The following is a 12,500-nucleotide window of genomic DNA, read 5'->3' on the forward strand; positions in this document are numbered from 1 at the left end:
ATAATAATAATAATAATAATAATAATAATAATAATAATAATAATAATAATAATAATAATAATAATAATATTAATTATGATAATAATATAAATAACAATAATAATAGTAATGATAAAATAAATATATAAACAATAATAATGATAAAATATGAAAATAATAATATAAATAATGATAAAAATAATAATAACATAAATTATAATAATAAAGATAATAATAAAATAATGATAATATAATAATAAAACAATAATAAAATAGTAATTAAAATAATGAAAATAGTAACAATAATAATAATGATAATAATAATAACAATAGTAACAATAATAATGATAATAACATGAAGAGAACCCTAAGGTTATTCAAAAGACACCCCCAATTTGAGGTGTTGTTTAAGGAAGGGAAGAATAGGCCACACGTTTAACAAGCCAAGGGTTTGAAAATATAAAGATGGTGGTTCCAGACATGACCGAAAATCTTACAAAAGTTGTCATTTTGATTTTTCCTGTTTATGCAGATCATAATGATTATTTGGACGATGAGAAATTTGTATGAGTTAAACGTAGGATCGTTAAAATTGAAGTGGAATTGGTGGAGAAACTGCAGCTTATCGCACTCGTGAAAGGACAGGTGACTGATAAAATATCTATAACGTGCTTAGGGGACAAGAAAATTGATATTTACAAAGAGGAACCTGTAATATACTACAAATGCAGCAGCAAATGGGGGCATATGGCATGGAAATACAATGAAAGCTTTAGGTGTGGATATTGTGGTGAAAGACACGCGTCCAAAGAATGCATTGATAAAATGAACGAAAAAGTAAACGTAACACCACGATGCTGCAACTGTGGAGGCTCGCACAATGCAAATTCTAAATTGTGTTCTAAACGAGCCCAGGAAGCGAGTTCCAAAGAAAAACTTGTACCTCAGAACCAGGTCGAAAACAGTCATTTCGATGAAATCCCAAGTATACCTGTAAATGTTTGGGAAAATAGGACTAGAGTAGCAGCACTTAAGGGCAAACAAGGTTATTAGAACAAAATGCAGTAACTCCCCATTGACATGGAAAGGAATGTGTTAACAATGTTCAAAGTCTCAAGAAAGAAATGGATAGTTTGAAAGAAGCAATATCTGAAATCAAACAAATGCTCAAAGATCTGGTAAGTACAAACAAGCATACTAGAATACCCACTGTTAATGATGAAGTGAGAAAAACACAAATGATCCTAGTAGCGAAGAAACGAGGCAAACTATGCTGAAACTACTAGTCGTAAGAAAAAAAGAAAGAAAAAAAAGGGAAAATTATTGAGATTCCTTTTTTAGAAAGAATATCGACATCCATCCACAACACTTAAAGAAATATATAGTAATGTAAATAAGGCAAGAAGTGTACGGAAAAAGCAAGTAGCCCATCCCAACCCGAAAGAAAAAGCTAACAACCTTATGAATGACTGGGCAGAAATATCCAAAAGAGGAAGGAACCTACCCGAAGATTTTTTAGACTTTTAAGAAATATATGTCACACGAGGCAGCAATTCGTTTTCAATCAAAGGTGTATAACTGATGACACTTGCATTCCTATCACAAAAGATGAACTGTTGAATAGCGTTAGGAATGGTAAATGCACTGCACCTGGCGAAGATGGGTTGACTTACAATGTAGTAAATTGTCTCGTCAGTATGGTAAATAGTCCGGTTTTAGATCTCTTCAATGTCAAATTTTCGAGCGGAGGGTTGCCCGTAAAATGGAAAACTGCTCTAATCACACAGGTCAAACAAACTGTGATTATAGGCCGATGTCCTTGATTGACATCTTGCCTATGTAAAAGAATGGAGCGAGTAGTGCTAAGCAGAATAATGTATAAGATAGATCATTTAATATGTCAAAATCTATATAGATATATGAAAGGTAAAAGCACTACAGATTGTGTTATTAAATGTATGAGTAATGCAGAAATGAATGATAGACATTTTGTTGATTTAAAGGGTGCATTTGATAGAGGAAATGAAAATGTTATTTTGGAAGGATTAGTAAACAAAGGAATCAAGGGTAAATTTTGATCTTGGATAGCAGACTATCTTACTAGAAGAAGAGGAAAAGTTTGATTTCAAGGGAACGAGTCAGATGGAATTGGGCACCCCACAAGGACGAGTGTTAAGCCTAATGCTTTTTAATGTTCTCATGGATCAAATTGCAAGTTACAACTTTTCCTACGGAGTTGAAATGATCGTTTATGCTGATGACATCCTTATACAATGCAAAATTAAAGAGTCGAAGAGTAATGCTTTAAGTGACCTACAATATGTATGTAAAATAGTGGGATTAGTTATAAATGAACATAAAACTAGATATAAAAGAGGAATGACAAACGATGAAGAGTTGTGGTTAAATGGAGTAAAGTTAGAAAAGGTGAATTGAACAGAATTGAAGACTTATAAATATCTTGGTATGTATACATCATTTAGTAATACCAAAAGCCAAATATCACGTGTTAAAAACATACGTACGTCTAGACTCAAACCTATAAGCTTGACTTCAATCGTAGGAAAAATGATAGAAACTATCATCAGAGATGCTATCGAACATCATCTAGAAAGTAACTGTTTGATAAATGATAGCCAGCATGGATTCAGACGGAAACGTTCTTGCGTGACTAATTTACTCGAATTGTACAACACAGTCATCTCGAACTATGACAAAAGAAACAATATAGGTTTAATATATCTAGACTTTGCATAAGCTTTTGATACCGTCCCCCACGTAAGGCTACCTACTAAATTAGCTTCACATTGAGTAAGTGGTAGCCTATTAAGTTGGACTAGAAATGGGTTAAATGATCGAAAACAGAGAGTTGTTTTAAATGGTGAAACTTGTAGATGGAAAAATGTTACGAGTGGAGTTGCTCAGGGTTCCGTTCTTGGCCCATTTCTATTGATAGTATATATAAGTGATATAGACCACGGACTAAAATCTATTGTCTCCAAATTTGCTGATGATACAAAAGTGTGCGGAATGGCAAATGATCACTTAAATCAGTTAGATATTCAAGAAGATTTAGATCAACTACAGCAATGGTCTGAAAAGTGGCTAATGAAGTTTAACACACGTAAATGCAAGGTTATGCACATAGGTAAAAATAACAGTAAGTACGATTACAAGTTATTTGGAAATTCGTTAACAAAAGTGGATAGTAGAAAGGATCTCGGCGTAATTATCAGTAACGATCTAAAATCATCTAAGCAGTGTATTTCAGCCTCTGAGAAAACAAATAAGATTCTAGGACTGATTGCACGATCTTTTGACTTCAAAAGTCCATCTCTCATTAACAAGCTATATAAATCGTTAGTTGGTCCACATTTGGAATATGCTGTTTCCGTATGGTCACCGAATCTCATTAAAGACATTGACAGATTGGAAAAAGTACAACGGCGAGCCACAAAACTGATTCCAAATATCAAAACTAAATCATACGAAAATCGACTAAAACGTATGAATCTTCCCCCCCCCCCCTAAAAAGGCGTAGACTCAGAAGTGACTTGATACAGGTTTTTAAGATTCTAAAGGGAATTGACAACATCAAAAGTGACAAAATTTTCACACTAAATAATAATGGTCTCAAACTGTCAGGAAATAGATTTAATTTGGAAGTGGGTAGAAACAACTTGGCCAACCGTGTGGTTAATGAATGGAATAGACTTCCTGCAGAGGCAGTGCAATGTAGTTCAGTTTGAAGTTTTAAGATTCGTTTAGATAAACATCTAAGCAAGGTGCTGTAATGACTGTCATTTATTTGATATTATTTGTTTGCTATCATTATTCTGTTTATTATTATTTGCTTGATTTTCATTTATTATTAGTTATCTATCAATTTATCATTATTTACTATTTACCTGTTTGTTCATTATTTAACTATACCTATGCATTTATTGACTTGATTTGTTATTATCTATATTATTATAATTCTATCTATTTATATTTATTTATTCATCATTATTATAGTTTTTTCTCCGCATCCGACCAAGTTATGGACCAAAAGGTCTCCTGTCGGCATGCTCCGCCTTTGTAATCCTTTGTAAAATGTAATGTAAAAAATATTTGGTGTCATGGGTCTGTTGTCGGTGAAAAAGCTGGATGTGGTATTGTGACTAGGGAATTGTATGAAGATATTAATGATATAAATAATGAAGTGCGATATTCCCAAAGAATAGAAGGTAGCACTGCAGCACAATTATATGCAATACATGAAAGTTTAAAACTAACGTCTAACAGAGGAAGATCATTATATTTATTTGTAGATAGTGAGAGTGCATTACTTGCACTTGATTTAAAATTCCATAGTGATGACAGCCGCCTTGTTTTAAAAAGTTAATGAAGGACATGCAATCAATGTAACTTTTGTATGGATAGCAGCATTACACTGTGAATGATGTAGCTGATGATTTAGCTAAAGAAGGAAGAGAGACATGGTTGATATGATCAGTGTAGCAAGTAAGGAAGAAATAAAAGTGAAAAGGAGAAAAGAAAGAGACGACACTTGGGACGTAGATAATAAAAGACAATTGGTGGTAATGCTATGGTGTCAAAAATGAAGTGAAGTAAGGTTGTGATAGTGTAGAAGTAGGCAGAAAATGTTGTTTAGTTAGAGAAAAGATGATATGACTACAGGCGCCAACGGCCATACATACCACTCTGAAGACACACACCGCTTCTCGTCCGATCAGCCAAGTTGATTAAGCAGCGTTGGGTCTGGTTAGTTATAACGTACTTGGATGGGTGACCGCCTGGGAAGACCAAATGCTTGCTGTTGGTATTTATTTATCTTCTCTTCTCTTTCTGTCCTACATTTCTTGTTTCATTTATACCAGCTTAACTACAAACAAACGGCTCATATTTCACTTTCTCTGTCTGCTCTGTCCTAGGATTCTTGGTCAATCTAAACCAGCTTCGCTACAAATACTTATTGATTTGATTTGATTTGATAATTTTATTACGCCTAATGGCGGCAAGCAATTTACAAACTGAAGCAGTTACAGTGATGAATGTCGCACAGGACATTGTGGAATATAAATAAATCAAAAGTCACATAACATATACAATACAATATACTATTTATATAATCCTTATGTAATTGTGATAATACTTAATTACATAATTATACGGTGCACCACCAAGATACAATACTAGTATGATATATGCATTGGAATTTGCATAGTTAGTAAAAATGCTTTGCTCAGTGGCGGTAAATAAAATATAAACTTATTGAGTTACAGAAAGAAACGTGTTGCGTGGGACATAGTAGAATTCAAATTGATTAACAACCACCAAAATATGGATATCTCATTAGTAGTACATCTAAATTTTCATTCTGTAAGAGATATTTACAAACATATATTAGATCTTGTCCCTGTGGTAGTAAGTCTTTTACTGTGGGACATGCGAGACAATAATGTTCGAGTGTGTTGGCCTTGGCGAGGTGACACAGCTTGCAGGTAGAGTAGTGAGACACATCCTCAGTCTGGCAGACCTGCCACACTGGTCGGTAACCCAGCCGGAGTCTAGCACTCACTATATTGTGTCTACGGACCAGTAGTCCGTGTCGACGATATTTGTGTGAGGTGTCAATGAAGTTATCATAGTGCTGTATGGAGACACTGTGAGCTCGCTCGGCGTTTCTACGATTCGCTGTTAGGGTATGCATGGCTGAACACAGGATAGTTTTGTAATGACGTAAGGAGGGCGGGGTACGTATCACTGGTAATTCGAGATCACACGCAGCCTTTGCGAGACTGTCCACAGTATCGTTACCCGCGATGCCTACATGAGATGGCACCCATAAAAAGGACACAACCAATGTATTATCATGTGCATAGGCCAATCGACACAATATATCTCGCACTATATGGTTATCAGCAGGTCTTGGAGAGGAAAGGGCGTGAAGGGCAGACTTAGAGTCGCAGATGATTACCCCATTTAAACGTCTCTCAGTAAGGAGGGTAACAGCATCTAACAGTCCATTTAGTTCACAGTAGGTGGAACTTGATGTGTCGGGCAAGCGACGGCCAATCCACCCATCTCCCCCTGGTGGTTCCAGAGTGGGGGAGAATACAGCACACGCAGCACTCCCGTCCGCCTGCATTGAGCCGTCAACGTAGAGATGGTGTGCCGTGGGAACTGAGGCAGACACACAGGCGATGGTCTCTAGGGCCAACTGTTTCTGGAGAAGGGGATGGGCCGTTTTAGACGTGGGAGTAAAGGAGACGAAAGGGAGAGGTTCTCGCCAGGGTGGCAATTCAGGTACAACCTCAGCAGCCGGAACATCAATGGCCAATCTCTGGAAGTCAGCACACACGGTACGGATAAGGTTACGTCCACCCGGCCGAAGGTGAGGCCGAGGCATATCAGGGTTGAGTGCCGCCAAGATGACGTTGGAGTAGTGAGGAGCCAGATGGGGAGAGCATAGACACTTGATGCTAAAGTAAGTGACATTAGCGTATATCCTGTCAACAAGTGGGGTCAAGTTAAGCTCAGTTAGCATGTTGACTATTCTGGTGGAGGCAGGACAGCCCAGGATAAATCGCATGACTCTGTTTTGAAACTTTTCAAGGGGCTGCAGTGCTGTCTTAGGGAGCTGACAGAGTGCAGGAGAAAGGTAGTCAATTACTGATCGTAGGAACATTATGTAGATGGTCCTAGCGACAGGGATAGAAACTCCTTTCACGTTGTTGGCAAGCCACTTGACAGGGATGAATCGTCGCTCTAATCTATCCAGCAGGTCTGTAACGATTGGATGGATACGTTGCCGTGCGGGTATGGTTGGGGTGACACGCACGGGGGCACCTAGGTAAGTGTATTGTGTGCAGTGTGGTACAACATTCCCTCCCACGGTGAAGACTGGCAATGTTCGAGGGTTGCGTGTAGAGAATATCCTACTCTTGTCGGGTGAAATTATGAGGCCACAAGCAGCTGATGAATCATAGAATGAGTGAAGGAGGACCTGAAGATTCTGGGGTGAGTCGGTGTGGATGCAAATGTCATCAGCATAACACGTGATTGTAGTGCCAGGGATGTCAGGTAGTATAGCAAGAAGGCGGTGAACTAGGACATTGAAGAGAAAAGGACTGAGAACGCCACCTTGTGGAGTACCTAAGTCAAAATTTCTGGAGGTACTGCATGCGCCCCTAAAAAGGACTTGAGCAGTTCTGTTGCTAAGGTAGCTTCTTATCCATCTCAACAAGTTACCCTTGATACCAAAAGCCACGAGTTGATCAAGTATGATGTCCCTGTTTGCAATATCAAAGGCACTCTTGAGATCGATGAATGCGACCACACTGGTGGGTGAGAGGCGGGTATAGAGATCGAGAAGGCAGTGGTGTGTGTACCTCGCTGTGGCAGGAAACCATACAGTCGCGGTGAGAGCTTGGATTGGAGACGAAATATCAGACGGTTGAGGAATATTCTTTCAAGCACCTTGCAGAAGCACGAGGTTAGGGAGATGGGACGAAATTTATCAGTGCCGGGTTTAGGTATGGGTACTATAATACTGGAGGTCCACGCGCTGGGTACGTAACCCCTCTGAAAGCACATATTAAAAAGCTGTAAGAGTGGGTTATCTGGGACCTTGTGGAGAAGACGTAGGACAGAGTATGTGATCCCATCTTCACCGGGAGCCGTCGCCGTACCTCGAGTGAGGGCACGCTGAAGCTCTTGTGGTGTGATGGGTACGTCATCCTCTTTATCTGACTGCAACAGGGCATCTACCAAACGGAGAGTACGAAGGTTCGCCTGGGAAGAGAGGGCTTCTTGAACAGGTGTTGGGAGGTTATCAAGGCTTGATTGTGTAGACCAGGTGTCAATTAGTGTCTGTGCATATTCCATCGGACTATGATGGAGTGCAGTGCGGGGTCGTTTCTTTACAATACTTATTGACCTCGTAATAAATAAACCCTATCAAGAGCGTTAAGTCTATCTAGCTTATTCATGGCTTCGTTGATATCAATATAGACCATTATTTTATTGTGGACCGTAGTACTATCACAAGAAATAATGGCTACAAAAGAGTCCATAACGGATCAAACACCAATCAATCTTTTGTTTCTTTTCTTTAACCGCATTGTAAATGTTTCCAACAAACTACCTGTTCAAGTGGTCAATTTAAATACAATTGACACTTAAAGTAAGTCAGTGGTTCTTAACAGTTTCCACTGTTTACACCCTCGTTCAATTCGCAAGCAATATGCCTGATGCTGCTGCTGCTGCTGCTGCTGCTGCTGCTGCTGCTGCTGCTCTTTACATCTCCTTTGTCCTACCTAACAATGGCTACCAACCACAACCACACCTACCGCTGTCAAACAGAAAAACAGCAAATCTCCCAAATGCAACGCACGATCCAACGTCTCAACACAACACTTCATCCACCATAATTTGCATCTCATTAATTCATTCACCCTTACTGGCAGGTCACCACTTCCAAACATATAAATACACCACGCACGCACTTCGCTTTATATATTCTAAGTCTTTGCCGGTATCTTTCCTTCTCAGGACTTACAAGTCACCTTGTATCACCAATTGCATATGCAACTTATCTACATGTAAGCATTAGTTTCCTTCCGTTTCTCTACTTTCTAATCGTGGCACCACCAACTACCACTTTTTTCTTCTTCAGCCTTTTGTTTTTTCTCTTCATTTTAACTTTAGTCAATCTTGGAGATATACTTCTTCCCCTCTCCTCTCAGCTGTCATAACTTGCACACGCACAACATGACTGAAAAACAATCTCCTGCCTGCCTGCAGGCAGGAGATTGTCATCTAACGACATGATCAACAACGTAGGTCTATATTCGCACTAACCGAGTTAGGAGGACGCATCAGTAAGCTACGAGGGGTTGAATAAAAGGATGAGAAATTACATGGAAGCAGTACAAATATGTCTTAATAATGTGAGCAGAGAAAACTGTTTCTTCTGGGCAATCCCAGCAGCGAAAGTAGGATCGGCGTCACCCCCCCCCCCCAATCAAGTTGATGGAAGGTACCGGGGGCAGCGGCCGGCAATATGAACTGTGAATTGCGTATACAAGCTCATGTTCGTTCAGTCTTCTGGAGGATCTCTGAAGCATGGTTTATACCCGAAACGTCAAATATATCCAATTTTGACCAAACTCTCTCCTGAGGTCTTCCATTCCACGCCTACCTGATCAACGAAAAATTCTAACCCTTTCCACACTATTTTCGTTTCATTTGGTGAAGAGATACTTTTGTTTTACTATTTATGATTTCTGTTACAGAGTTCTTAACAACATTAATAACATGGTGTGTTTCTGACATTAACATTTTGTCTTTTATGTTGCAACAAAATTCTTCCTTGACGTGATTTCCATTTAACATTATTCGAAGAATCTTGCAGCCGAAATCTTACTTAGTCGGACAAATACCCAAATTGTAAATTGAATCAAATTATCTTGTCTGCAAAGTATTTTCAAAATTATTTCATTATAATTGTTCGTTTCTTGTTTTCATAAGGTGATTTCAATTCTTCAAAAACCTTTCGTCGTCGTAGAATCCAGAAGAAATAATCAGAACACTAAATGGTACAATTATTATTATTATCACTATTATTATTGTAATCATTATTATGATTCACTTCCGGGGTTACATGACGTGCAACTTTGTAGCATTTTTTGTTCTTGACAGAGATTCACGTACTACATGACTGAAGTCTACGGCCACCGTGTATATAAGGATAGCGAGTTAATCCAAAAAATTAAATGCTCTTGTCTTGAGATTTTTGAAGATTTCATTTATCAAAACGTCTGAACGATACTCTTTCATTCTTTAACTAATCTATTTATTTGTTAAACTTTATCTGGTTATTAATTTACTTACTTATCTATTGATTTATTTATTGATGTGATCATTTCCTATTCTGCAATCGACCTCGTCAGAGACTAGTATGTCTTTTGTCGGCATGCGTTTCCATCATAACCTACGGGCAACAAGCCCTGCAGGCCTTATTTGAGCAAATCTGTTCTCGACGATCAACTACCTGGACAGTTCCCCTCCCGCGACCGGCTTGGACAAAGTTGGGACACGATGATCAAGCTTCCTGACCTCAAGCTCGGGCGATTGCGCCTCTGCACTTACAGACTCTATGTCTGCTTCCACGAGCTCTTCGCCTGTTGTATGAAAGGCGTTCCTCAACAGGACTCCAGTGAAAAGTCTCCTCGCCCCGTCCATGAACTGCCCGTGGTGACCAAGAACTACAAAGTAAAGACGCCACCAGATCCTAAACCAGCTAAGAGCCCACCAAGTGACAAAGTAACGACGGCAAAGGATTCGTCAAAAGATAAATTACATCCGTCGTCATATAAAACATGTGGGTCTCAATCAAGATCTTCTTCAGGAGCTTTTAAAGAGCCAAGAAGCATCGTTTTCGAGGATAATTACAGTATAAAGTGCTCCCTGGCTGATGGAGGCTTTGCACGGACGGTCCTCGCTTCGAGTAAGGCAACGGGTTCCATAAGTGTTGCCAAGATTCCCATCCAGAAGGATCAATGCACAAGCGATGTCTGCAATGAAATCGCGGCCCTTTCGACCCTGGACCATATGAATATAATCAAACTGGTGGACGTTGCAACCGACGTATGCTGCAAAATCATCCTCACCGAATACTGTCCTGGTGGTACACTCTTAGCAGCCATGGAAAGGCACAACAAGTCGCCTTTTCTTGCATGGGGCAGTCGGATTGTTTCCTACTTCAGGCAGATTGTGTCCGCAGTGTCCTACATGCACTCACACCACTTTGTTCACCTTGATCTGAAACAAGAAAACGTCGTCCTGAGCGCCGATTCAAAGGTCGTCAAAGTCATCGACTTCGGCTTCTCGGCAAGAGTTTCAAAGGTTTACCAGCGGCAGATGAAGAGTGTGCAAGGGTCACCTTGGTATATGGCTCCCGAAGTGCTGGACAGAGCCCAACATCCATACGCCGGAGGAATGGCTGATGTTTGGGCTCTCGGGTCCCTTCTCTACGAACTGTGCATGGATCGTCTGCCATACTTCGAGCCCAGAACATTGCGGCTCAAAAAGAAAAACCAAATGAGGTACTATCTGGCCTGCTGCAAGAAAGGGCGACCAGTTCTCCAAGCCCTAAAGCCAGGAAGATTCCAAGACCATCACGAGAGGACTCTCTTAAAGGTTCTGTGGGGCATGCTGGACCCGCACCCAGACAGCAGAGCTACCATCTGGCGGGTAGAACAAGTCATGTTCAAAAAGGACAAACATAACAAGCACTGAGCAATTTTTCTCAACACATCACCTGTGAAACATTAAATAGTAACGTTCTGTGACTGCATCCGAAAGACGGAAAGGGCCAATCTTCTTTTCTTTGAGCCTTACAGCAGTTAAAGGGTTCTCCCTCAGCTGAATAAAATCGCATGGCTACAACCAGAAAGACGTACGTATAAAGTAATACATCTTTATGCTCTGCAACCGCTTCTGAAAAAAAGACAATATCTTTCTGATTAAACCAAAAAAGCGTCCCTCCATTAAGATTTCCAGGCGGAAGACAGAAAACTCGTTCTCTACTGAATAAAATCGTCAGGTGTAACCGCACTATGTTGTTTTTTTCCTGCCATATAAGTTCATCATTTAAACCCTTAAGATGATCACCGGGCGAAATGCGCCTGGTCAGAAATTGAAAGTTCTTAACAAAAAGATAAACAATGCAGAAGCAGCAATATTATTTAGAAAACATGTTACGTGACATTTGTATGTCTAAATATTGTTATTAGTTTGCTACATTGGGCTACTTTGGTGAATCACCGTTACTCAATCTTCCATATTCCTAGCATTGAAAAAAGACAAGCGAAATAAGTACTAACAATGAATTTTATGGTACTCGCCGATAGACTCTCTCTCTCTCTCTCTCTCTCTCTCTCTCTCTCTCTCACACACACACACACACAACACACACACACACACACACACACACACACACACACACACACACACACACACCACACACACACATCACACACACACACACACACACAACACACACATATATGTTTTATATATATATATTTATATACATATGTGTGTATATATATATATACATACACACGCACACACACACACACACACACACACACACACACACACACACACACACACACACACACACACACACACACACACACACACACACACACACATATATATATATATATATATATATATAAAAAAAATATAAGTATATATATATATATATATATATACACACATATATGTACGTATATATATATATATATATTTATATATTATATATATATATATATATATGCACATATAACACCGGTAAACTAATGAAAAAGTGTCAGTTATTGTATATATCATGACACCCAATATTGAACATATCTGGGTTGCGTACACTGATGCAAATTGGTATACGTCGTTAGTTTCTTCGATCACTACTTTTGGGGCCAGAAGAACTCTGCCTTGTTCCAAAG

Source organism: Oratosquilla oratoria, chromosome 17 (assembly GCF_046742065.1).
Source record: "Oratosquilla oratoria isolate Oo_2021 chromosome 17, ASM4674206v1, whole genome shotgun sequence".
NCBI classification, from domain to species: domain Eukaryota; kingdom Metazoa; phylum Arthropoda; class Malacostraca; order Stomatopoda; family Squillidae; genus Oratosquilla; species Oratosquilla oratoria.